General features: G+C 42.7%; 1 protein-coding gene across 3 annotated transcripts in view; it reads left to right on the top strand.

Moving 5' to 3' along the window:
- The first annotated feature begins 6,132 nt into the window (after window positions 1-6,132).
- SIPA1L1 (signal induced proliferation associated 1 like 1) overlaps window positions 6,133-25,857 on the top strand; it is a 241,250-nt gene continuing 221,525 nt past the window's right edge. For 2 of the 3 annotated variants that reach the window (XM_054161557.1, XM_054161556.1), the window contains exons 1-2: window positions 6,134-6,253; window positions 6,694-6,762. The gene's annotated coding sequence lies outside the window, so the exon portion shown is untranslated. Of the gene's footprint in view, window positions 6,254-6,693; window positions 6,763-25,857 lie in introns of all 3 variants that reach the window. The other variant, XM_054161558.1, reaches the window with a different exon arrangement.

Below are 25,857 nucleotides of genomic sequence, written 5' to 3'. Positions count from 1 at the left end.
CAAAGAATTGTTTCTTCCACAACAATTTAAACCACGGAAGCCTGCGACTGCCATTTGTGATTCTAAAAGAGTTCTCGGAATATATCCCAGAACTCCTGGTGATTGGCAGCTCTGTAAAAAGCGATAGCTGGCCCAACTATCCATCAAATAAATGAGTGGTAAGTCATTTGGAATTTATCCCAATGCTGTTCAGGTTTTTGGTAGAATTTAATTCTGTTGTGGGTAGGAAAGGTTTCCCAGAGGTTAATAACTGTGTCATTTTACATTTTGCTCAGAAAACAGAAAGCTAGAAAACCACTTTTCAGGCTAATTGTGTATAAAATAGTCACCTTGAATTATGGACATACAAAAATGAAATGTATCTGAAGGCTTTTTATTTTTTTCTTCAGAATGAATCATTCAAGTTTGTTTAAGAATTCTGCTCAAATTTACTAGACATTGCTAAGGATATTGGTTTCCATTTCCCTCTTTTTAAATGAGTGTTTTATTAAAGCCCAAGATAAGGCTAGGAGATGCCTCCATTACTTAGAACTCAGAGCCCAGAATTCTTTGCTGAAGATAAATGCTTATTACAAGTAGAAAGGAGAGGTCACTTTCATTTTGAGATGTTGCTAACAGAACAAGTGTTGGTCTTTTCTGCCTGGACAAAACTTGCCCTGTGTACAGGATGCTTGGGTTAACATTCTTCTCTGGACCAGATGAATCTCCATCTACATCTCTCACTTCTCAGACACATGATGTAAGCACACTGTCATGAGCTGTTCTTGGTGGGAATGTTCCCCATTACTTTTGCTGAAACTTTGCCATTTCTTAGAAAGAAAGACAGAACTCTGGTGCCAGAAAGCAAGCATAAAAGTCAGTCCTGAGACACTTTCTTTGGACTGCTTCTGAGTATCATCCAGAATGTGTTCTTCATAAAAGATAGAAACAAGCCTCGGAGCAAGAACCAAAACACATTTTCTCCTTCCAGATGACTTATCATGAATAGTATGCTCATTTGTAGAATAAAATGGATCCTTTTCTTCTCAGAAAAGCTCTGAAGAGGACTCATAGAATCATAGAATGGTCTGGATTGGAAGGGACCTTCAAAGGCCATCTAGTCCAGCGCCCACTGCAGTAAGCAGGAGCATCCTCAACTAGATCAGGTTGCCTAGTTAGATATTAATTTGAACTCAGTGTGCAAGTCCCATCAGTGAAGGTTGGTCTCAGAGAAGCACAAAGGAGGATGACTCAAGAAAAATAGGCAGTTATGAAAGGAAGAGCTGGGCAGAGCTCAGTAGCCTCAAGGTAAAAGGGCAGCTGAGCTGGAATTATGTCCTTCAACCCCTACCACACTCTATTGTACTGTCTGTTTCTTTTCCCTTTAAATCTAGTCCTTGAATAAAACTATTGTGTTCGTGCCCCTCGTGCTAATGTTCAGCAAATGCCTCTATCCAGAGTAAGCTGATGATACCATCGAGTAAAGGATTCCTACCTACCCCTAGCTGGCTGTTTCTGTTCCTGTATCACGTCTTCTCAAACACCGAGACAAGCGCTTTAAACTGGATCAGGAAACTCAGCTGGGCTGAAAGCTAGTGCTATTTTTCCGCTGGGTAGTTTCTAGAGTAGTCCTCTCAGTCAGTTGGCTGCAGTCACTTGAACATCTGTGCAGCACAAAGGTTGGAGGAGCACAGGGGCGTGGGGGGGGGGGGGCGGGAAGAGGAACTGAGTGTGGAGCAGATAGACTTACCTCTTCTGTTAGCAGTGCTTGTGGTATGCCGCACTGAATGGTCGTTTAAGCCACAGCCTTGCTTCAAAGTGCCTGGGGTTGGATTCACAGAAGCATTCACAATTAAAGGAGAATTCCTGGGGAGAAGTGCTTCCTTGAACAGAAGATCTGCCCCTTGCTAACTGTAATGGAAAGCCAGGTGCTAGTTATTTGATCTGTAACATGGGTATCATAATGTCACCTTACAGGAAAGGGATAAAAGTGCATCTGTTGCTGTTTGTGAAACGTGTGATGATGAATGCTCCAGATCAACCTAGTTGGCAATGCCATCTGCCTCTCTTCGTAGCTAGTGGACAATGGTATGCAGAAAGGAAGGTGTGGAGCTGTATACTGATTCCCCAGGATGCAGAGAAGCTTTGGAGAAAGTTGCATAATCATGTAATTGCAATTTTATTATAGAGTGTGTGTGCCCAAGAAACCTGAAATAAAGGCATATGCAGATGGGATTTGGCATTTATTACTTTTGAGTCTTTGGCTTTTTAATGCATGGGAGGGAAGTTTTGTGTTAAATACAGTCTAGAAAAGCACTTTGGAATTGTTGATTTTAAGTACTGGAATAGTATGATTTGTTGACTGACATCGTATCACATTGCTTTAAAGTCTGAAACAAAAGAACCTTCTCTCTACAAGCATCCCTTCTGCATTACATTCTTGTCAGACAAGGAATTTCTGGTTTTCCTTCTCATTTTTTGGCACTTTCTCCTAAGCTTGTAGTACTAAGACTACTTGAGACTTTATGCTGAATTAGTCTAACCAGATATGTCCTTGTTCCAGGTACTGAATTAAAACCAAAAGGGAACACCAAAATTTATTCTCAAGTACTGTGGTGTGCATCCAAATAAAATGTGGGTTTCTTTTTGACATTAGTCAAGGTTATTAACTGTGCCTTTGCTATTGAAAAGCCTTCTTGATTCATGAAGTTAATGTCTACATGCATTGGTGCCTGTGTAAATGCAGACTTGGGACATGTCCTGAGTGTCTTTTCTGAGGGTTATATAGCCATCCAGGTACTAAACAGCTCCCATTAGTACAGTTTCTGAGCCTCTTCTCTATATTCCAGTGGTCTGATAGTCCATTGTAATGCAAAAGAATAATGCAGATCCTTGCAAATCATGAAAAAGAGCCTACTGACTGCAAAGAAGGCTTGGCAGGAGGAAACTGCCATGTGGATGGGTACCTCTGTGAGCCCATGTACAGCTGAGAGGTCACAATTCTGGCCTGTCAGACTTGACACCGATCATTTCATTTTGTACTTCCTACTTGACAATCCCTTTGCACCAGCTTTCAGGCTCATCTACCCACTTTCTTCCGTGCTGCTCTTTTGTTGCAAATGCTTCTGCATCCTTTCTTCCTTTTCACATTCTTTTTTTGAGAGAAACTCCTCAACAGTTCTAGTAAGTTAAATACACCAAAGTCAGAAACATAACTTTGCATTTATTCAAAAAACATTTTCCCCCCACTTCTAACCAGTGTGTATTTCTCTTCTTGAGTGTTACCACTTCTAACCAGTGTGTGTTTCTCTTCTTGAGTGTTAATAACTTCAAATACTTTATGCCAAATTAGTGATTTCCCCTTCCAATTAAATGGAATCTGTATTAAAGACAATCCTCTAAAAGCCTCAAGCCAATAATGCTAGAAAATACTCTAAGACCCTAAAACCTCCCCCACTTATACTGACTTCCTGAGATCATGAATGAGAAGATGGATCTTTCTCATATCCTGAAACTTGCTGACCTTGGCCTTTAGCAAATCATGTCTGTGAGATACTTTTTTTTGTGGGTTGGGGGTTTTTTGGTGTCTCTCCAGAGCATTGTATATGCAAGTCGTGAGGCTGAGCTGTACACAAGCTTTCACACATTCATTGTTTGGTAATGAATAAATTACACACTCTTATTCAGGGTAGTTCAGATTCTCAGGCAATTTTTCCCTGTGCTTCCAGTAGCTCCGGCCAGCCCTAATCCGAAACAGTCCTACTACCTACCTAGCCTTTCATAAAGCCAAGCCTTTAGAGAGCAACACAACTGTTAACTAATTTACTCTCACCTCACTCCTCTGAGGTAAATAACTATATCATTTTTGCTTTCTGTTTAAAGGAGAATATTAAAACAGAAAGGAAGTGACTTGCCTACAGTACCATGGCAAATTAATGGCAGAAGAGGGGGTCGTGTGTGTGAGCACTCTGTCAAAGGCAAGCGAGCTCTTTTGTCCTGGAATAAAGGGTGCCTTACTGAGGAAAGGTAAGTATTTTAGAATGAAACATCATTTGTCCCTCTTATTCTAGATCAGCTCTTCTGATGACTTTCTTATATAGGCAGGAGGTAAAAAAAAAATCTAAATTCACACCCACCTCTCCTCCCTCCCCCCCAACTTAGTTGATTATTGCTTAATTATAAAGGCACAAAAATGTTTCTAGTTCCACAAACATGCATTGATCCTGAGTCCTCCTGCCTGCCTACCTGCAGCTTTAGATGCCAGTCATGGGGAGAATGTGGTGAGAAAAGCAGCTCAGCCATGCCTCACACCTGCAGCCCCCACTCCAGGATACCAGATGTCAAACCTCTTAGACCTGGGATTCAGGGGAGGCTGCAGGGGCCCAGGAGCAGGAACCAACTAGAGAGCTGGACTGCAGCCAAGGGTGTGTGCCTCCTCTGTGGCCTCACCTCAGAGAGCGCATAGGCTCGGATAGTGCTTGGTGTCAGAGCCTCTCCTGCTCTGTGACCCTTGCGAGTATCTCCCACGCCTTACGATCTGAGACATCAGCAGTGTGTGAAGGAAGATCATAGAAACAGTTTGGGAATGTGCTAGCCTCTTAACCTCATTAAAGAGCTTGCAAGCCATTGTCTGAAGACAAATTCAGTAATTGCACACCACGGTTCCCAATGCTGCAGTGATATCCAGCATTGCTTTGTGGCTGTAAACCTGAGAACTGCAAGTCCGTTTGGACTTCCCTTTGTAAGGGTGGGGCTGCAGCTGCCAAGAAAAAAACTTTTTATTTGTGTAAAATACACTTCGCTTTTTCAGCAGGCGATAGAAGATAACTGTATTTAAATACTGAAAATGTTCCCATTGTTTTTCTGGATTGCCACTTTTCTCCCTCTTCCCCGCCCCCCCTCCAGCCCTCCCCCCTTCCTTTAATCTGCCAGAGCAGCACTGGGACTAGTTCTACATCCATCCAGAATGCTCCTTCTACACAGCAAAGTAGGGAGTGTTTTTTTGACCCTGTAACACCTGCAGGAGTCATGACCTGAAGCTGGGGAACTCATAAGAGAATCATTGCTCCCTAGAAACCAAACCAGGCCTTTTTAACAGTGCTGAACACGGCAGTATTTAAATATCACTACTGAAGATCCATTAGGAACATCTTCAGATGACGGAAAGACATTTGGATCCATACCTAAGTCTTGGTGGTTTTTCCTGGAAATCAAATGTGGGGTGACACTAACATCTCAGCAGTGGAGCAGCTGTTCACCACAGCTCAGTTGCTGTAGCTATTCACCGTGCTGCACACTGCTGGAACGTCGCCAGTCCAAATTGGAGATGTTTGCCGGAGTGCCCTAATTTCAGAGACAGCTCAGGGAAAGCTTCACTTACATTGATTTAACTGAGATTGTCAATGTTCTGTCAAGCCAAGGACAATAATGACAGCCAGCAGAGTATCCAGAATGGGTTTTACTCACAGCTGATGTTGTTCAAAATTGTGGCCATTTGTTCCTGCAAAACAAGGGGTGATGTTGATGTGTGCTCATTTGTTTAATGTTGTTAGTTTGTTATCCATGGTGGATGGCAAGAGAGAGAATTCAATTTCATTTGACTGGTAGTAGGAGTTCAATATACATATAATCTGTATAGTACCAGCAGGTTTTGTCTGTCAGCAACTAGTGACCTTCTTTGCACACGTTTCCAGGAGGTTGGAATGTGATGGAACGATCAAAACAAAGCAAACACAGAATATAAAAGAACATTTTAATGCAAAAAGTTCAGAGGTGCGACACTAAAGTACATTGGCTATGCCCCAAGGGGGCACACCAACCCTACACACAGAGGTGGCTGTTACAGTGACCTTGGCCTTGTGCCCTGCCCCCGGCCCCGGGCCTCCTGGAGCCAGTGTAGGTCTCCCCGAGCGCATCTTCCCTGGTCCCCGGGGGGCAGACGCGCACCACAGAGCAGCTTCCGTGCCGCCTCCAAAGTCGCTTCCCGCCTGAGAGACAGAGAGGACTCGGCCCGGCCGCGGCGCGTGGGAGGGCGGCTGGCGGGGAGCGAGCACGGGGCAGGCCTCTGCCGCGCGCTAGGCCCCAGGCTCGGCGCTTGGCCGTTGCTATAGGAACGCGCTCGGGAGCGCGGGTGGGCGGTGGGGCAGCCCCTCTCGCGAGAGCTGCGGCGGGCGGAGCGGGCGGCGGGGTGAGCTCATCCCGGGTGCGGGCGGGGAGCGCCGCGCAGAGCTTAGCCAAGCCGAGCCGTCGGCAGCTGCCGCGGCAACTTTGTTGGGTGAGTTGCGAGCGGGAGCGCCGAGCCGGGGCGGGCTGTGCGCCGGCCCTCTCCTTCCTGCTGCGGAGCCGCGCGCGGGGAGCCGCCGTGCCGCTGACCCGGGGGGTGTGCGTGAGGGGAGCGGCGCCCAGCCCCGGGGCTGCGCGGCCCCCTGCCCGACAGCCGCCGTCTCCTCAGAGTTAGCGGGGGCGAGGGCGAAAGTGGTTTGCAGAGCCCCTCGCCGCCGCATCTCTCGGAGCCCCCACTCCTCCGCCGGGCGCGGTACGTCCGCCCCGTGCAACCCCGAGGCGGTGGGAGCTCGCCGGGTCGCTCCCCGTGGGCGGCCCCCGGGCGGCCCCCCGCCTTGCCGGCAGCCCCGGGCCGGGAGTGGGTCGGTCGCGGCTGCCCCCGCAGCCAGCACGAGCCAGGTGCTATTTTCTGGAATTTTATCTTTTTCTTAGGAAAGACAGCCCTGAGCGGGAGCAGCGCAGCCGGCGCCCCGGCGGGAGGGCAGACGGACGGAAGCGGCGGTGAGTGGTGGCGGCGGACCCCTTTGCTCCGCGCCGTGCCGTGCAGTGCCGCTTCGCGGCGGAGGCTTTCCGCGCTGCCCGGCCCCCGCGGAGGCGGCAGCGGCTGAGAGCGGCCTGCGGCGGGGGCGCCCTGCCCTGCGGGCTCGGGAGCGGCACGCCGCTCGCGTCCGGGTCTCGGCAAATAACTTGCCCTGGTTCGGCGTCGTAAGTTGTACTTCAGTCTTTCTTTTTTTCTTTCTTTTTTTTCCCTCTTTTCCACCCCCCGCTCTTTACTTTTTATAGCCGGCGAGGGTGTAGAGGGTGTAGTCGTGCTGGTTGTGTTGCGAGCCGATGCTGAGACCACAATAATGATAACAATTAGGTAATTTGGAGGCAGTGCCGGTGGGGATGTTCTAAAAGCTCATGAGAGAGGGGGTGGAGGAACAAAATATTTGCGGGTTGTTGACTTCTTCACCGGGAGCTTGGAAAAGTGGAAAAACAAGGAATGACTTAAACTGGCTCTGACTGGGAGGGACGAGGAGATGGTGGTGGAGAAGCAAGGAAGGGTGGAAGAGAAGGGGATAACCTTCCTCTGCTGAGTTTGCTCTTTCCGCATTTTATATTGTATGAAGCTTTCGTGTTGGTCTTCTCATGCTGTATTTAAAAGTCGCTATTATTTGGACTGGATGACTGTGATGCAGTTTCAGTTTGTTTAATGAGGAGTTCACGCATTCGTGTCTGGTAAAGCAGCGATACAGAATGGGAATTGCTCAACTTAATGAAGATCTCCTTGTATAACCTTGGCCACAGCATCTGTATGTTTTAGGTGGAGGAGGCATGTTTTTAACCAAAGAAGAATACAGAGGCAATTTTGAATACTACTGCTTATAAAATGGCTCTTAAAAAATTGTGCCTGCAAAATCGCTTAAGAAAAAAAGGTAGTGATGCTGCTGTAATGAATCCATTCCTGCATGCTGAATGAAGTGCATCCGTGAGCAGGGAGCCTTAGCTGCTAATACAATGCAAATTTGTTTTCAGAGTAAAGGTGTCAGATTTCATTAGGCTCCAGATCTGTATGGATGAACCAAGATTGGTGTTTTCTTTAGAAAGCAGTCCTTTCAGGGTGGAATTTTGATTGAGGGATATTGTTTTTTTCACCCCGTTAACTATGGGAATGAAGCATTAGTTTAGTTTGAGGCATAAACCAGTTTTGTTAAAGGGGAAACAGTCTTAATTACTTCTTCCTCTCGACAGTCTTTGCCTGTTGTCTCTGCAAGTATTGACTGGATAACAAGCATCGGAGTTTTCTCTGGTGGAGTGTTGGGTTATTTACTTGGAAGGTATTGGTGGGCTACCTTTCCTTGCTCCTCAGCTGGAATGGTGGCGGAGACAGGTAAAAGTACCAAGGTAGAAGTTTGCAGCAGTTGTAATCACAGAGGGAGATCTGGGAATTGTTTCACTGTCAAGGCTTTTATGGTTTGGGCTGTCAGATGCTGTGCCATTTATTAGTCCAGAAATGGTGTGGGAACTTCAGATTATTTTTTTTTCTTTAATTATTAAACCCACATGTTCTATTTATGTAAAGCTGAAAAGTTTCATGACTGTTTTACACAAATGCTGTGTCTCCTCTTTATTGATGGGTAACTGGGGACAGAGAGTACTTCCCCCCCCTCTCCCCCGGCCATGTTAAGTATTTATGGCCACTTGATTAAAGGATGTGCACTTAGTTGCTCAACAGTGTATTCAGGTATTGCTGATGCTAATAAAGTGCTTAGTTTTAACACTGCTGCTTGGCGTAGGCATACTTAACTTTCAGTTGTGGTTTGTAGAACCTCTTAGATCATGAAGTCAGAAGCAAAATGGGATGTTGGCTCTGACTGTTGCAGGGCTGCAAAATTGCTTGACTAAAAAGGCTGGCTAGCAAGTTGGAGAGGTAGGCATTGCCACAGGACCGTGGGAGGGTGGAGCTGCAGTCAGGGAAAAAACCTTAATATGGGGACGTGTAATTCATAATCTATTTTTTCTTCAGCAAAAAGGTGCGATTATCACTTCACGCATACATAGTTTGTTCTGGTTTGAAGAGCTTTTTTCCCCCTCTGGTGTTTATTCAAAACATTGCTGTATGGTTTGGGATTAACTTTCGGATGGCTGTTGTTTAAAAAAAACAAGTCCAAATGTGATCTCTCCCTGCCCACCCCTCCACCCCCATCCTGGTTTTCAGGGAGCTTTGAGTTGTTTAAAATCGTGCTTGTAAGAAATCTGCTGCTGCCTTGAGAGCGTTTTGTTCTTCTGTAGCTCTTCTTATCCTCTCAGTATTGTAAATGTCTCAAATAATATGCTTTAAAATGTTTATTTGACAATTATGAATTTAGCTACAGTGAACATGTGTTGTGTTTTGTTTTGTTTTTTTTTATTTCCAAGGCAGGATAACCAAACATAAGAACATAAAATATTCCTGCTAGCTGTTCTGAATTTTAGTAAGGTCATGCTCTTCAAAGTTATTCTCCTTAACTTGGAAATACATTGGGGAAAATGAGATGTAGGCTATTAAGAGGAAGGTTTGAGGCCCAGTTGAATTTCTTTGCCATTCTCCTCTATGTTTTGTCCTGTGGCATGTCCATTGTAGAGAAGAAAAAGAAACAGTTCTCTATGTATCGGTAGTTTAATCCCATCAGCGAGAGAGTTGTGGCGTGCTATTGAGTTCTTACTGCTACTTGTTAGAAATCCTGGATGCCCTGCTGGGGCAAGGAAGCAGAGCTTTTGCCTTCATCGAAATTTCAGTCACACAAGTTAGTTTCCCTAATGCTGACATTTTCAGAGGTTTAAATTTATTCTCACTGACCTTACGTGTTGGCTAGTTGGCAGTCTTGATCTGTTGTTTCCTCGGCTCCCTTAGCTTCGGGCAGATTTCTTTTATTCCTCAGCAGCTCTTTAATTTAAATATTTAAAAAGTCAATAAGGCATGATTTAATTATCTTTTAATGTATTTTTATATCCTTGCTCTGTGAACTTCATTATCAGACTCTTAGGTTTTGATTTTATTCATTTATTCTGAGATCCATTCTTTCTTGCTAATAAGTTACGACAAATGCATCAACAGTGAGTGCAGTTGCTTATTTGCCTTATCAGGGTAAGTATGTATATTCTAAACTGCAAGGTGAGGCTTCCGTTGATCTGGCAGGTGGAATTAATCATGTTAAGTGCCCTGCTGTGAGTGGGGGCAGGGGAAAAAAGTTTATGGTGTTCTGAATTTTTGTTTCTGGGGAGGGATCGCTTCAGTGACTTTATTTCAAGTATGTCCCTCTAGCATCTTTAAAATAGCCTAAGCTTTAGGTTTCTCTGAGTTCAATTTAACATTGGAATTGGACTCTCAAGTTGGAGGTTTATCAAGTGGTGTTTTATGGGTCTGAGAGTTGCAATGTTCCCTATTTAATGTGAGACAGTCACTTGTGTTCTGGGAGCAGAATCTTGCCAGCAATGAAGGTACACTTGCAAACCTACAGAATGTGGCCATTGGTGAGGCCGAGTGACAATCATTTTGTGGTTTTGACTACTTTTAATCCTTACTGCAGCTGGTAGTGCAGGACTAAGAGTCTGTAGCAGTCTTGGTGTAAGCTGTGTTAGTAGTTGCACAGCCCGAACTTTGGGAAACCCTCTAGGAGTTGCAGAGACACTAGACTTGTTTGGTTATGTAACTGTGTTTCTGAACATGAATCAGCAGGAAAGAATGGTTTTAGATGTCTGTCTCTGCATGGAATCATACGTAAAGTTAAATTATGCCATTGTCGCAGTCTCTTTAATTTTGAATTCTGTGGCACCAGTTTGCTGGATGGGTTGTTGGATGTAGATTCTGCCGCATGTCTTTTATGTGAAGCGTTAAGTGAGACTAAGCATTTACAAGCCTTTGTTTTCTTTATGGAGGCATGTTTCAAAGAACAATTCATTTGAATGTGGTGACAGAACACTTTTCATAATCTCAATAGCTGGCAAATTGTATGATCACTAACCAACCAAGCACTTGTCAGTGTTGTTTCCAAGCTCTGAGTCTCTAAGTGGATCCTCTCTTGCAAACCTATGTTTGATTAGTAGGATCAAAATTCATTGTGGCTTCATCTCTTCATACTACTTAGTCTTGTGTCAGATGCTGCAGTGCCATAGTGGTAGCTTCTATTCCCTACACAGTGGTTGCATGTCTGTTTTGAAGAGAGATCAAGTTGCTGCAAAAAAACCTTTCTGAATGAGAGTCATTTGAAAAAATAACACAGAAGGAAGATGTGTTACTGGGAGTAGTGGTTCATGTTTAGGCCCAAGTGACACTGCTTTAATCCTCTTTTGCTTTTGGTCTTGGGCTCTGTAGAAAGGGAATAGTGATTTCTTCAGATGGATGCTTTTTGAAGACCAAGTTTTATTTCATAAGTTGTCAAAATGTAAACCACTGCCACATTGCATGTAGTTGTCTTAAAGCTGAATTGTTCTTCGTGATCCCTGACAATACCTTCAGTGCTCCAAGCCTTTTTGGTGGTGGTTGCCTTTTTGTTGTGGTTTGTTTACCTTCTGAGATAACCTCAAAATGCACATTTAGACATTGGAGAGACTGGTTTTTACTGCAGCTGTGAAACATGCTGATGTTGAACTTGTGTATTGACAAGGACTACTTTTATAGTGAAAGCATTTTGGGTTAATCCTGAAATATATCTTCTTTTTCCTAATTAATGATGTTATAGTGGATTAAAAATCTCAACTAGCCAAAATCAGAAAAGAAGCTCTTATTACAGGTGGCTAGAAAGAATGGATCAGAAGTTGGGCACAACTTAAGGAAAAGTTGTCTTGAGTCTGCTTAGGAGACTCAGTTATGTTTAATGTACTTGGCTGGTGCTATTTTGTGAAGTTTAGTGCTTGCCTTTCTGGGCGGGGGAAATTGTCAAGCATCTTGCCTTGCTCTGTAACCTGCCTTGCTGCCTGACTGTGCAGCCCATGGTGAGGTTCCAGGGGCTCTTGCAGCATGACTCTGCTCTCTGAATTTCTTGAATCACAATGCATTTTACATCACTGTCGGTGAAATGAATGGTCTTTTGACCTTTGAATTCAAATGATAAGCTTATTGTATGCTGATGTGATGTGAAATAGGAGCAATACAGAAGGTTTTTTTTTAACAGTGGCAGATATCTCTAACACAACTGCTGAGGTAGCACTTTTCTGCTTGACAGTTGGTCGTGTCGGCAGCTCTGATAGATGTCTTGGGTTTTCTTGTTGGTGGCAATACAGACAGTCCTCTCTGGAGAAGAAATGCACATTTTTAAACACATTTATTGATTTTACCAAAAATTGCCTAGCCCCAAGAATGTTTTTACATTGTTCTTGGGACTCTTTAAAATAATTGAAACTGTATTTTAATATTAGCTGGTGGTTTTATTTTGGCTTTAAAAGTTACTGGGTTTACTCTGTGCTTACTCAAAATCATAACTGTAGTTCAGCCTGTCATATGAAGTATTTGGTGCAGATAGATGCTTTGCAAGAGAGATTATAAATTTTTTGGTTTATAACTTTTCTTTTTTAGCCCCTTTCTTTTTGGTTCAAAGAGTGCTGCTTCATCTCATTTCAAAATGGCTATCTCTGTGTGTGGCTTTGTCACTCGGTCTTGCATTAGCAAAGTCGGCAGACTAGATGTGGATCACTGGCTGAAGGTGAGGGGGGTGAGTGTCCCAGATCAGCACAGTAATTTTACTTCAGATAGAATTCAGTCTGTCCTCCTAAACTGGATGTCCCCAACACAGATGTGGTTTGGACCACTACAACTGTTAAGGGTTGGGCTGCATTTAGTGACTTTACATGAAAAGATTTTTAGCTTAATTTCTTCTAGGCGAGAGAGAGAGTTTATGGACACCAAAACAATTACAAAAATTTAAACTAAATCATTATAAGGGTGGTTAAGCATTGAACAGACCACCTCAGAGTGACTGGTGAATCCCCATCCTTTGAGACTTTTAAAACTTGACAGGACAAAGCTATGAGCAACTTAGAGATTGCACCAAGTCGGCCCTGCTTAGGTAGCACTGGAAGTTAAACTCCTGGGTTAAACTGCTCTGGACTATGGGCACTGCTGCCTGAAATACTGATCTAGATACACTTAAAACAACTTCCAGAAGTCATGACCATCCTGGTAGCAATCTTTTATTTGTTTATTTTTGGTTATCCAGCCCATTTCATGTCATGCACTGGGGTAACAGTTCACTGTGGCTCCCTAGTGCTGGCTCTCAGGTTGCAAACCTGGAACAGGAAACCCAATTTCCTTTATCTGAGGGCAGACAAGAAAGGAGGGTATTTATTTCTTATTTTCCTTCACGTGACTGATGCAAGAGGAAACACAGACATCTCAAACTTTTGTGTGTTGGCAGGGCCAGAGCACAAATTTGCCCTTGCTGAAGAAACCATGGCCAAAAAGCTGACTTTTTGTTCTTTTTTGCATTTCTGAAGTGTAACTCAACTTCTGAAAAAAAAAAAAAAAAAAAAGGGCAAAACAAAGAGAGACAATGGGTGATGAAACTCAGACTGCAGGCTTGGATATTTTACTGTTACATGAACATCATTACAGTTCTTATCTCTGAACTATTTAAAGTTCTTTTTTGTTTTGTGGACAAGACCTTCCCTTTCTGAATCATGAATATGATTTAAAAAAAGTGTTTTAGTAGTCAAAAGTCTTTGTTTTGGGAATATCCTGGCATGTGTCAAATGGAGGACAATGCTAGACCTCACCATGTAAATCTTAAAGGGCCTTCTCTGCCTCTGCAGGATGCAGTTAGTGATTTCTGTCACTGTCTTCTTTTCAAATCAGAAAGGCTGAAATTGGATTTTATGCTTTCAGTTGATGCAGAAGGCCTGCACAATTGTGCAGAAGAAAGTTATGGTTTAACATTCTCATGCCTTGAAAATAAACATGTCTTTATGAATGACATGATGCTGGCACCGATCTTCTACTTTGCAAATGTATTTAACAGCTTGTTGCATGAATCATAATAAAGTAGTTCAATAGACTGCACTGTATTGATTATACAGCAGCCAGAAAAAGAATGAAACCTGATGCTTTCCCCCAGCTTTTGCTAAAGCAAACATTTAGAAGTGAGAAAAGGGAGATAACTTATGTAAAAGCTATTCACATAGTTCTTTAGTTAAATTGTCCTTTCCTTGCATATTTTTCTTTCTTTCTCCACTTTTGCCTTTCTTTTGCCTTTCCTCTGCAGTCTTTGAAGAAAGCAGTGCTGAAAGTAAGTCAGGGGTTTTTTAACCTTCCCCACTGTTGACTTATGCAGTATCTTGCTGGGGTAGTCATAGGCTGGTACTTGACAGAACTCTGGAAATTCCCATGGTGTCTCAAATCTAGTGTTTATTGCATTGCCATACAGAGAGATGGTAGGAGAATCTTTGCTAGGCTGCCTTTGTAAGATAAACAAAAGGAAAATGCTAATGCCATCTTAAACCATGCCATTCATTTGAAATTGAAAAGACCCTTATATAATTTTTAGTTCTGTGGGTTTTCAGGGCATGTCTGTGCAGTGAAACAAATGGTCTGGTACTCTGGAGTACTGTTTTCCACAGACACTCCCACTCTGCTGTTGGAACTGTGAGATAAGCTCTGGAATAATTCAAGAGCCATACATTAATTCTTGCCTTGTTATACAGCTGACTCCCTGTGTAGGCAAAGTCAGAAGATCTGCAGAGCTATGTAGGGTTTTTTTTGTCATTTATTAGAACTGTCAGGACTTTCTTTTTTTGGCTGAAAAGTACAAGACTGGGAAAAAAAGAAAGTTAATAAGCTAAATAACATTTGAGAACACAAGAGGTTATTCTGTCTCCGAACAACTGCATCAGATACATAGCAGAGTGCTGTGTATTCCAGATGTAATCACTTGTAATGTTAATGCAGTAAAGACTTTCAAATTTGTTGGTCATTTAAAGCAGGTCTCCAGTAAAGCAAAGGTATGATAAGAAGCATTAATTAAGTGTTGGGAAGGCTGCTCATGGCACTTATTTTAACAGAAGTTAGTCATTACCTGCTGATTGCTGGCATAATTAAAGATATTTATTTTGGGGGGTATGTAAGTCAGTGCTTACATACCTGAGCAGCTGAACTGAGGCTTTCCATTTTTGCATAGTTGAAGTATCTTTTTGCTCTTGGATCTTAGGTGTAATGACTTACCTCAAACTGCCAGCAGCTTTATGCTTGCCAAGGGCTAGAGCATAAATGTTGTGAATGTGCTCTTTAACTAAGAGAAATAATGCATCCCTTCTGAAAATAGGGGCAGGGGCAACAGTCAGTTCAGTGCAGAAAAACCTAGCAGTTGTGCAGAGCTGGCTACATGAAAAATAATCATATGCAAGGTAAACATCTCTTCTTGTAAAAGTACACAATGTCCAGATACTGAAAACATCTGAAGTTCTAGGGAGGGGAGAGATCTTGCTGCTGTTTGTCTTGTAAACCTACAAAACCAAAAACCCCAAGGCAATTTATAGTACTTGGCAAATATTTCCAAGTATGATGCAGTCTGACTTAGATGGCAGGTTTCTTCAGGTTCTTGAGGCAAGGGATTAAGTGATTTAGGGCTGAACAAGACAGGCCTCGCAAATTTGTGTAAGGACAGAAGTTAAGGAGCAGTTGAAAGAATTTGTAGATGACTTAAAGACAAAATGAGGATTTCATGTGCAATAGAAAAAGATAATTAGAATTAGCAAGGGGCAGACTGGAAGAACTAATTGATGAAATTAAAATAGCTAGTGGATTTAAAAAGACTTAAAACAAAGTAGCACTTTGATCACTTGTGTGGAACATACTGGAAGGTAGTGTTGTGAATATTAGGGGAGCTGGAGATGGTAACAAGAATTGCTAGATTGTTGACTGTTTAGAGAGAAGAAGCTGGATGAGGAGGAATTGTGAATAATTGTAGTGTTATTTGCCTTACAGTTGTCAGTTTTTGGTCTAGTGTTGAGGGAAGACTTGAAGCTTATTGTTCCACTAAAGATCTTTCATTTGACATGGCATTAAAGCATCCAGAGTAAGCATAACTGATACTTATTGGTAGGTAGCAGTACTGAAAAGGCAATTTTTAAAAAAGTGTTTAAATATTTTAGCTGAAACTGTATGAACAAGTGAATAATATCTTCTGCTTCTCCTTTTCTCTGCCTCTTTTCCCTGAGTGTTACAATTCAGGAATGAAAGGTCCATAGAAGTCTGATTTTCTAGCTTTAAAAGTGAGAGAATAATTGAACTATTTGAGGTGGGAGAAGAATCAGCACAAGTATGTAAAGATAAAGCTAAATGCTTAAAGTTGTTCTGGTGCTGATTGCCTGGGATACAAAGAGGACACAGTCTCAAGCTGCTCCAGGGGAAGTTTAGGCTCGAAGTGAGGAGAAAGTTCTTCACAGAGAGAGTTATTAGCTATTGAAATGTGCTACCCTGGGAGGTGGTGGAGTCACCATCCCTGGAGGTGTTCAAGAGGGGACTGGTTGTGGCACTTGGTGCCATGGTTTAGTCATGAGGTCTTGGGTGACAGATTTGACTTGATGATCATTGAGGTCTTTTCCAACCTTATTGATTCTATGATTCTATCCTGCTTTCCTCCAGAATGACTGGCTTCCCCCCCCCCCCCCCCCAGGTATTGTCTGAAAACATAGCTGGAATTAGTTCTTACTTGATAACAGCTACAAAATTGAACTTTATTGCTTGTAAGAGAGCACTTGGGTGAGGATAGCATACACAAAGTACCTGATCATGTGGCCTTTCATATTCACAAAGGACTTGTGGAACAGTGCTGCTCTATTTCAGTAACATTTTACAGGTGGCAATAAAAGCTCTTGGCTCTGCAGTGGTATGTGGGTGTTATGTTCTTGGAGGTAAAGTCATTTTGAAAATGAAGTAATTGTATGCATAGTATAATGCAAAATACCTTTAAATAGTGGTTGGTTTCTGCATTACACCATCTTATTGCTGATAAAGCAGGTGCAACAATCTTTCCATGTTATGGGTTCAAAGCAGTTTTGCCAGGTAGAAAAACCATCTTTCTAAAGGTGGCAGTTCTTTTATTTTTGAACCTTAGAACCATAGAATTGTGTAGTTGTTTTGGTTGGAAAGCACCACTAAGAGCACTGAGTCCGACTGTTGACCTGACGCTTCCAGGGACACTGACTTCACCACCTCCCTGGGGCAGTCATAGGCTGGTACTCACCTCACTGTAGCCTCCTTTCAGGTAGTTGTAGAGAAACGTGATCTCATCAGCCTCTTCCAGGCTAAACAAGCCTGGTTCCCTCAGCTGCTTCTTATAAGACTTGTTCACCAGGCCCTTCACCAGTTTCATCACCTTTCTCTAGGCATTCTCCCGCACCTACCTCACTGCCCTTCTTGTGGTGAGAGGCCCAAAACAACACAGTATTCAAGGAGCCAGAACAGGAAGATGATTGCCATGCTGTTTCTGGATATTCTTGGCTGCCTTGACCACTGGGGCAGACACTGGCTAATGTTCAGCTGGCTGTCTACCAGCACTCCCAGGTCCTTTTTCACTGGACAGCTTTCTAGCCACTCTGCCCCAAGCATGTATCATTGCATGGGGTTATTGTGACCCAAGTGCAGCACCTGGCAATTTGGCCTGTTTAGATCCTGTTACAGAGCCATCACACCCTCAAACAGATCAACACTCCTACCCAATTTAGTGACAACCAGTTGCCAACTGGTTTTAACTCTGTTCACCACCACTCTTTGGGCCTGGCCATCCAGCCAATTTTTATTCCTTACCCACTAAGTGGGTCACCTTTTCATAGAAGGAGATCAGTCTTGTCAAGCAGAACTTGCCCTTCATGAACCCATGCTCACTAGATCTGATCACCTGGTTGCCCTACACATGCTGCATAATGACACTTGAGATGATCTGCTTCATGATCTTCCCTGGCACTGGGTGATCAGTGCTAACTGTTGTTAGTGCTGAGTGATTGTTCTATTTGCTCTGAGTTTCTGACTTGCTGATAGCAGTAGCTATCCTGCTTGCTGTAACTCTTTTTGTTATCACCTCAGTACTTAACTGAGATGCCAAAAGCTTTTTAAATGTGTGGAAACTTCAGGTAAGTTTAGTCACTAGAATAGCAGCAGCCTGGGTCATGAGGCAATGTGTTGTGTTATCCCAGTGTGCAAAATTTGAAAGTGAAGATTGAGGATACTGTTGAAGTATCACTTCTGTTTAATTTGTAACCATGCTAATGGTTAGGGGCTGGATGCCATTAAGATAAATGTATGGAATATAAAACTGCTGGTGAATTGAGCTGTTGTCTTTAACTCATTGAATATCTGTACTGAAAAGTTGCTTGACTTTTCCCCAGAAAGGCAATTGAGAAGGGCTTACACTGTCCCCTGGGAGCAGATCATCTGGTCTCAGTCACCTCTTCTCTCTGAGGCACGAGATGGTCAGATATGTGGCTGCAGGAGGAGAGACCATTTTAGTGGCAGTATCTAGCTTTGAGAGCAAGATCTTCTCGAGGCCTTGTGAACAAAAGCCAGTTGCTCTAATCACATGGTTTCATGTGAGGAGCAGGCTGTTGCTTCTGGTAGAATTAAGATAATTTCTTCTTATTCAGTGTTTGAAAGGCTCCTTGGAAACAAGGTGTGTATGTGGGAATGTTCTGGAAATTGTTTCTACTGGTGGCAGAAACCATTACTTTTGGGACGAAGTTTGATTTCTTTACATTCCTCATCTCGGTTTTAGACAATGATACCTGATTTTATTTAAAACAAAAAAAATGAATATGGAAAGTGAACCAAGCAGGATAATTAGCATTAGGCAAATGTTTTATACTTGTGCCCATACTTTCATGGACTGGAGAAGGCCAGAGCCCTAATCTGACATTTTAGGCAAAATACAAAATCATCTACATAGCTAATGTGGTGCAGCATAGCTGTGTGCTAATTGTGCTGCTCTGCACTGAGTGCACTCTACTTCACTCACTTAGGGGTACTAATGAGATTGTGTTTTGATGTGACATTACTGTAACATCAGTGCCTTGTATTCATTCATTAGTTTACCTCATTGACTTTGTGAAACACGGAAATGCAGATGCCCTTGAGCGAGTCATTTTAACGCACGTGTGAAATCTGTAATAGTATTCAGAACAAAAGCTGCCTTGGGCTTTAGATTTCATCCTGCAAAGGACAAATGTATTCATAACTCCTGTAATGCTGTACTGAAGATTCTTGAGCCAGCTCTGAGGGCAATCTAGTGCGTACAACTCGCTCTTCTGCAGTCCGCTTTCTGCTCTGAAGAGTGGCTCTGCATGGCTCAAACCCCTGCTGTTTTCTGGGAACGGTTCCTAGCCTCATGGGGTGGTCTTCAGTGTTTGGTAGTAAACTTGAACAAAACCATGCCAGTTATGGATTAGTGCTCAAACCTCTGCCCTGGACTTACTATTTCAGCTTTAGCTCATAGTGCCTACATGGCACAATGCAACACCATGCTGAGTTTGTAGTTTGCATCAGGATAGCATTTAATACCAGTGACATAGCTCTGTGTATGAGCTAATCAGCTTTCCTCTTCACAGGGGCTTACAGAGCTTGGGGACAGCATTGTGACTGCTGCGTTTCTGGTTCTGGTCTTAGCCCAGTGGTTTTAGCTCAAAGGTCAGAAGATCAGTGGTGCCAGCATAATAGCTGTCATGCTACAAATTACACTAGTCTTGGCACAGATTGCTTTGGATTTGGGCATCCTTTCCTTGGTGAATTCTTACTGTATTTTGACCTGGAGCAATAGAAAATGCAAAAAGAACAAAACAACCTGCACACAAAACAAGTAAATGGAATGTGTAGAAGTTATCAAATCTAAGGCCATTAAAATATGTTTTAGAGTATTCCTTAAAGCAGTATTAGTATCTAGTGTGGGCTGTCAAGTTGTGTGCAGGAAGAACTGTTTTTGGAAGTTGCATGTGACTGACCTGACTGCTTGAGAGAATGTCTGTGCTGACGCTGTGCTCTGAGAGTTGGCAAATGTAGCTCTCACTGCCACTCTTAAAGTGGTTACTGTCTAGTTCTAGCAAAGGTATAGGCAGTGTTCTTTTAGCTCAGAGCCAGCTGGGGTATCTGCTGCAGGGCAGCCAGTGCTGACATTTGCAACACATGTACCTTGAATCTCTGATAACCAGTTTGAGGCAAGGTTGCCCTCAAAGTTTTTGGGGTTCCTATGGAAACCAGCTTGTGTGGTTGGGCTCTGTGTGAGAACATGCCTGTTTGCTTCTCTCTTTGAACAATTTGTGCTTTTCCTCAACCTCCTAAATATTTTGAATTTGGTGACTTTTGGTCGAGTCTCTCATGCATACCTTGTGTCCAGTAGGCTTTATAAAAGCGGATTACTGGTTAGATGAGATTGAGTCCCAGTGGTGGCAAGACCTGTAGCATGCATGAGGGGGGTGTTAGTCACCAGAGAAGCTGTGTGACTAACACAGTAGCATGAGGGAAACTTCAGCTGGAGTATATGTATTATATATCTGGTCGAATGCAAGAGCGAGCTTTGTAGGTATCAGGCTTTGTTAGTTCAAGTAACTACTTGTTCTATAGAGATTTCTGTCAAGACTTCCTTAACAAACAAAGTGCAGGAGTCAAACTGTAATGAGAACCTGTAGTGATTCCATATTTGGGTTGCTTAATTGTTAGAGTCCTGTGTACTTTCTTTATCTCCTTTTCCCTGTTTCTCATGGTTTAGTTGATTAGATAGTGTTGGGTGATAGGTTGATGATCTCGAAGGTCTTTTCCAACCTGGTCTATTCTAATCTAGAATTGCATGAGTAGCTTTTGTGCATTTCTTGGTAGATGAAATCACTTTGCATTGGGGAAATGTCTTTTTCTCTTTTCTTCTTCCCTTTCTAAAGTATAACAGTGTTGAAAAATGTAGTATTGGTTACCAGGAGCTTTCTCGCACTAGCTTTTCTCAAGAAGAATCCTGTCTGTGTGCTACTGAGATGTATGAATATGTTAAGGCTGAGTTCATTCCTGTAAACACCTGGGATCCATCAGAAGATTGCAACCACAAGTGGAATCCTGCCCTTTCATTGTCCTACCAATTCACTGTCACCATATGCTCATGGCTTCTTGGGTGCCTGATGCTTACTGGGCAAGTGGTGTAAGCCTTTGTTCAAAGGAGGTGACGTGATGAGTGTGAAAGGTTGTTTTGTTCTTGCCTTTGCTTGTCTCCCCAGTTAAAATTGTTGAAGTTCTTCCTTGTCTTTTTAAGAAGCCAAGCAAGTTCATTTGGTACCTTGTCAAAGAATGCAGGGGGTAATTGTTCTGTGTTTCTTTGGACAGGTGGTAGGGGAGACCATACAGAGAGAACTGACTTGGAGAAAAGTTTGTATCTTCTGCACTTGCATTGCTTTTGAGTGTCGGACAGTAAGGCTGTGGGTAAAGCAGGACTTGTAATGATGCTGTTTAAGCTTGGGCTTCGTTACAAGGCAGGCTTGCAGTATGAGACCTGTTCCTTTTTAGAGAGGTGGAACTCAAGCGTTTACATCCATCTGAGAGAGGAAGGTCTTGCAGTAAGCTGCTTATTAACATGGTTGTCTGCGCCAGTGTCACCACATGAAGCAGAATCTGTGCCAGACACCTCTTTCTGCCTCTTGGTCTCAGCAGCTGCCATGCAATGTGCAGCCTGGGCTCAGTAAGCTCTCGCCTTCCTTCTCATCGCCCCTGAGTGGCAGAGATCTTTCACTGAGTTGAGGAGTGTACTGATTTCGTCGTCTGCCCTGGCTATTTGCAAGGCCCAGTACTAGACCATAATAATTCATTCATTTTCTAGGATAATACCTTTTCTTTTTTTTTGGCTGCCATGATAAGCACAGTTTTGCAGTTCAGGTGACAGTAGTCTGTAAAATTCTGAACCTTTCCTACCTATCAGTCAGCACCTGTGTTGAGTGTTGGGCTGTGTAGCTGCAGGAACACACAATGCTTTTAACTTTTTAAAGCTATGTGAATTGGTGGGCCAAGAATGTATTAACTTATCCAAATTTATCTTAATGTTACAAAGTTTAGAACACTGCTTCAGTGATGCTGTAAGCAGGGCTGTAGAACTCCAAACACCGAGTCAAAAGTATAGTGGTCGTATGTAAAGTTTCCATCTCATGAAGTAAGGCAAAAATAAAGTCCATATCAGGTAGCAGCATGACTTATTTGCATTAAGCATGATTTATTTATGATTTTATACTGGTCTAGAGATGCAGTTTTCTGCCACAGCTACCGATTTGGTATCATGTTCAGGCACATGGTGTAAAATTTGATCATGTTCCTAAGTATCATTTGGATAAAATTAGCATGGTTGGTGATGTGGTGGTGCAGTGATTTGCTGCTAATGGTTGTGAAACCAGTGTTTAATCTTCTGTAACTTCTTGATAACTGTGCATGTACAAATATTTGAGAAAGTATTCAGTTTTATTTGTAACTAGCAATTAACTTCAAAAAGTAAACTATTTGTTTCTATTCTTTCTTTGGATGATTAAAGGAGGGCTGATATTTGCATGTGCTGTACAACCACTATTGTCTAAAGTTATGGAAGGATGCTTTCAGATGTGGTAAATGCTAATCTTCATTACATTTATCTTCATTTTATTCATCATCCATTCTTAATGTTATGCCAAAACCAAAGCCTATTTCTAATTTCATAAAAGGGGAAAAAAAAACCCAGTCCTGCTGTGAAGCAGATTATTTCTTAAATTCTCTTTTATCTTTGAGAGATATAAAACCATAAATGTTTTTATCTGGGGAATGTTTAAAAAAAGAAAAAAAAAAGGGGGGGGGGGGGTGGCATTTGAGGGAGAGATTTTAATGGAATCATAAATGTCCTATTTGAATCTATCTGATTAGAGATAGAAGAGAAGGCTCTGGGGTGACCTAATTGTGGCCTTCCAGTATCAGAAGGGGGCCTACAAGAAGGCTGGGGAGGGACTTCCCAGGATCTCAGGTAGTGATAGGACTAGGGGCAATGGAAAGAAGCTGGAGGTGGGGAGATTCAGGCTGGACGTGAGGAGGAAGTTCTTCACCATGAGAGTGGTGAAGCCCTGGAATGGGTTGCCCAGGGAGGTGGTTGAGGCCCCATCCCTGGAGGTGTTTAAGAGCAGGCTGGATGAGGCTCTGGCCAGCCTGATCTAGTGTGGGGTGCCCCTGCCCATGGCAGGGGGGTTGGAACTAGATGATCCTTGTGGTCCCTTCCAACCCTGACTGATACTATGATACTATTAAACATGACTTGGAAATCAAATCTCTTTCTGATGGCATTTACATATTCAAAGCTGTCAGTAATTGACCTGATTTTACGATAAGCTGCTATTTATGTTTCAGGACACGAATTGGTCTTAATCTTTTAAAGTCTTCTGACCTTTCTTTGGAAAAGGGAGATGGTTGTCATTAAATGTATTTTTTTAACTTTTAAACTAAAAAAAAAAATCACATAGGACAGTTTTCTACAGAATATGAGACGCTGAGGTTCATGAGTAGGGTCGTGGGTGCCACAGAACATGTCTGAATCGGTGGTGTCAAAGTGTAACATGAGGAAATTGTTGTTACACTGGTGGGAAGCTTTTGGCAAAATATTTAATGGTGTAGTTTCAGATTATTTTTCTATATTACTTTTATTTCTGAGATGTTTTTTCAATGTACAGATTTTGAGGCATCCCTTTTTTTCCTCCCCCCCCCCCTTTTTTTTTTTTAACAGCACTTATCAGCAATGTTTAGAGAGAGAAATTTCTGTTCCTTTGAGTGTTTTGTGTGCAATAGATCAGGAGTGACTTGTGTTTACATCTTCTACAAGCTGAGGATTCTTTCCGTGGTTTGATTATTGATTCAGTAACTTCTGTTTATGGTATGGCCATACCTAAAGGCATCAAACAGATTATGCAAAACAGTGTGCAAGTATAGTATCTGAAGGGGGCCTACAAGAAGGCTGGGGAGGGACTTCTCAGGATATCAGATAGTGATAGGACTAGGGGGAATGGAATGAAGCTGGAGGTCGGGAGATTCAGGTGGACATGAGGAGGAAGTTCTTCACCATGAGAGTGGTGAAGCCCTGGAATGGGTTGTCCAGGGAGGTGGTTGGGGTGCCATCCCTGGAGGTGTTTAAGCCCAGGCTGGATGAGGCTCTGGCCAGCCTGATCTAGTGTGGGGTGTCCCTGCCCATGGCAGGGGGGTTGGAACTACATGATCCTTGTGGTCCCTTCCAACCCTGACTGATACTATGACAGCTCAGCTTCTGCAGATGGGGGTGTGTGTACAGGTGCTCCTGTTCTTCTGAAGGCTAACCTTCACTGGCTCTGCAGATGCAGTTACCCTAGCGATTCTGTGTTCTTAGTTGGTGGAGACCTCTGGCGCTCTCGTGGTCCAATTCTGCTGCTTAAAGCAAGGTCAGCTAGAGCGGATTGTTTGGAATGTTGGCCAGTTGAGTTTTGACCTGGATGGTAACTCCACAGTCTGCCTGTGTGACCTCTTTGTGTCACCTTCAATGTAATTAAGAAAAAAAAAAACAAAACATTTTTTTAACATTCACAGGATGTTTTGGATGTTTAACATGTTGCACTTCTAAGTATTTCTCTACTTCAGCACAGTGCCTGCCAATAGCAAAGGGAAAAGATACTTCATGATACTGTTCAGAAATTGTGTTTCATTGTTTGATTTCTATTTTTGTGTTCGTGAGCCACATAGCAACTGCAAGCTAGAGCCACTCAATGGATCTCCTCGTTAGATAAGCAACAGCATGACAAATTCTGATGATCTGGTTTGATACAACTCTTATCTAATGGGTAGCAATTTCTGAAAAGGTTTCAAAGAACATAATCTATAGAAGCAGGAAACAGTCCCTTTGCAGATGTGCACAGAAATACCCAGTCTTTCTGTGGAGAGCTGACATGCCTGCGCTGGCTCTGAAACTCGGATTTAAAGAGTCAGTCTGCTAGAGGTCTGTTTTTCTCATTTCTGGAAATGCAGCATCTTTTTTCTCATATGAAAATAGAGTAAAAATGCATAGAAGACATTTAACTACTTCATACCTTTTTCACCAAAAAAGCTTGAGACCATAGCCTGGATCATTTTGTTTTTTCCAAGCAAACTTTTGTGTGGTGGTGGGGTTTTTTGTGTGTATGTGCCTTACTGTTCATTCTTCTTTCGCCATGCTTGTAATGATAGCTAAGCAGAGCTCGGATTTACAGCAGCATTTGCTGCATATATGTAAGTGACAATTGTTTTGTATCAAATATGATGCTGCACAGGTGGTTTTGGAAACCTCACTCATTCCACACAAAGCCTGTCTGTCTGTTGTGCTGTAGTAATTCAATTGCTTGTCATCAGAAAGAAGCATCAAAAACTGTGCTGAAAACTTCAATGAGTAGTTGCAGATTTTTAGAGTGATTCAGGCTGAAAAGGACCTCTGAAGGTCATCTGTTCCAACTTGCCCTACTAAGAATAGAATAGAATAAATCAGGTTGGAAGAGACCTTCAAGATCATCACATCCAACCTATCATCCAAACCACCTAATCAACTAAACCATGCAACCAAGCACCCTATCAAGTCTCCTCCTGAACACCTCCAATGATGGTGACTTCATGGCCTGCATAAATTGGAGGTGTATGATAATAGTGAGGTTGAGCTTGGTCTTTGCTTTGATCTCCCTTTAGGTAGATGTAGAGAGCAAGGTGATCCCCAAAGCATTCTTCAGAGTAACAAACCCAGGTGTCTCAGCCCCTCCTCATCTTACATACTTTGGTCCCCTAACACCACTCGGTGCTCTCTGCTGGACTTGCTTTGGTCCAACTTTCTTATACTGGGCAGTCTAGAACTGGGCATGCTTGTTCAGCGGAGATCTCACTACTGCTGAGACAAAGCAAATGTCACTTAACTAGGTTTAGCCAGAGCCCTGACAAGCTCTGCAAGGTTAATATTATTAACTGACATCTCTCCTACAGCTTGAGATGATGCATTTTTGGAAGTCTGTTTTTATTCCTGGACACACAAAGCCTTTTTTTTTTTTTGGAATAATTTTTCTATCATATTATTGTTTCCAGAAAGAGTTATTTACATTGTTTACCTTGCAGTAGACTTTCACATTTGTAGCCAGACT

The sequence above is a fragment of the Dryobates pubescens genome, chromosome 5, assembly GCF_014839835.1.
Source record: "Dryobates pubescens isolate bDryPub1 chromosome 5, bDryPub1.pri, whole genome shotgun sequence".
NCBI classification, from domain to species: Eukaryota; Metazoa; Chordata; class Aves; order Piciformes; family Picidae; genus Dryobates; species Dryobates pubescens.
Note: the sequence above shows the minus strand (reverse complement) of the source record. Positions and strands in the feature narration are given on the sequence as shown.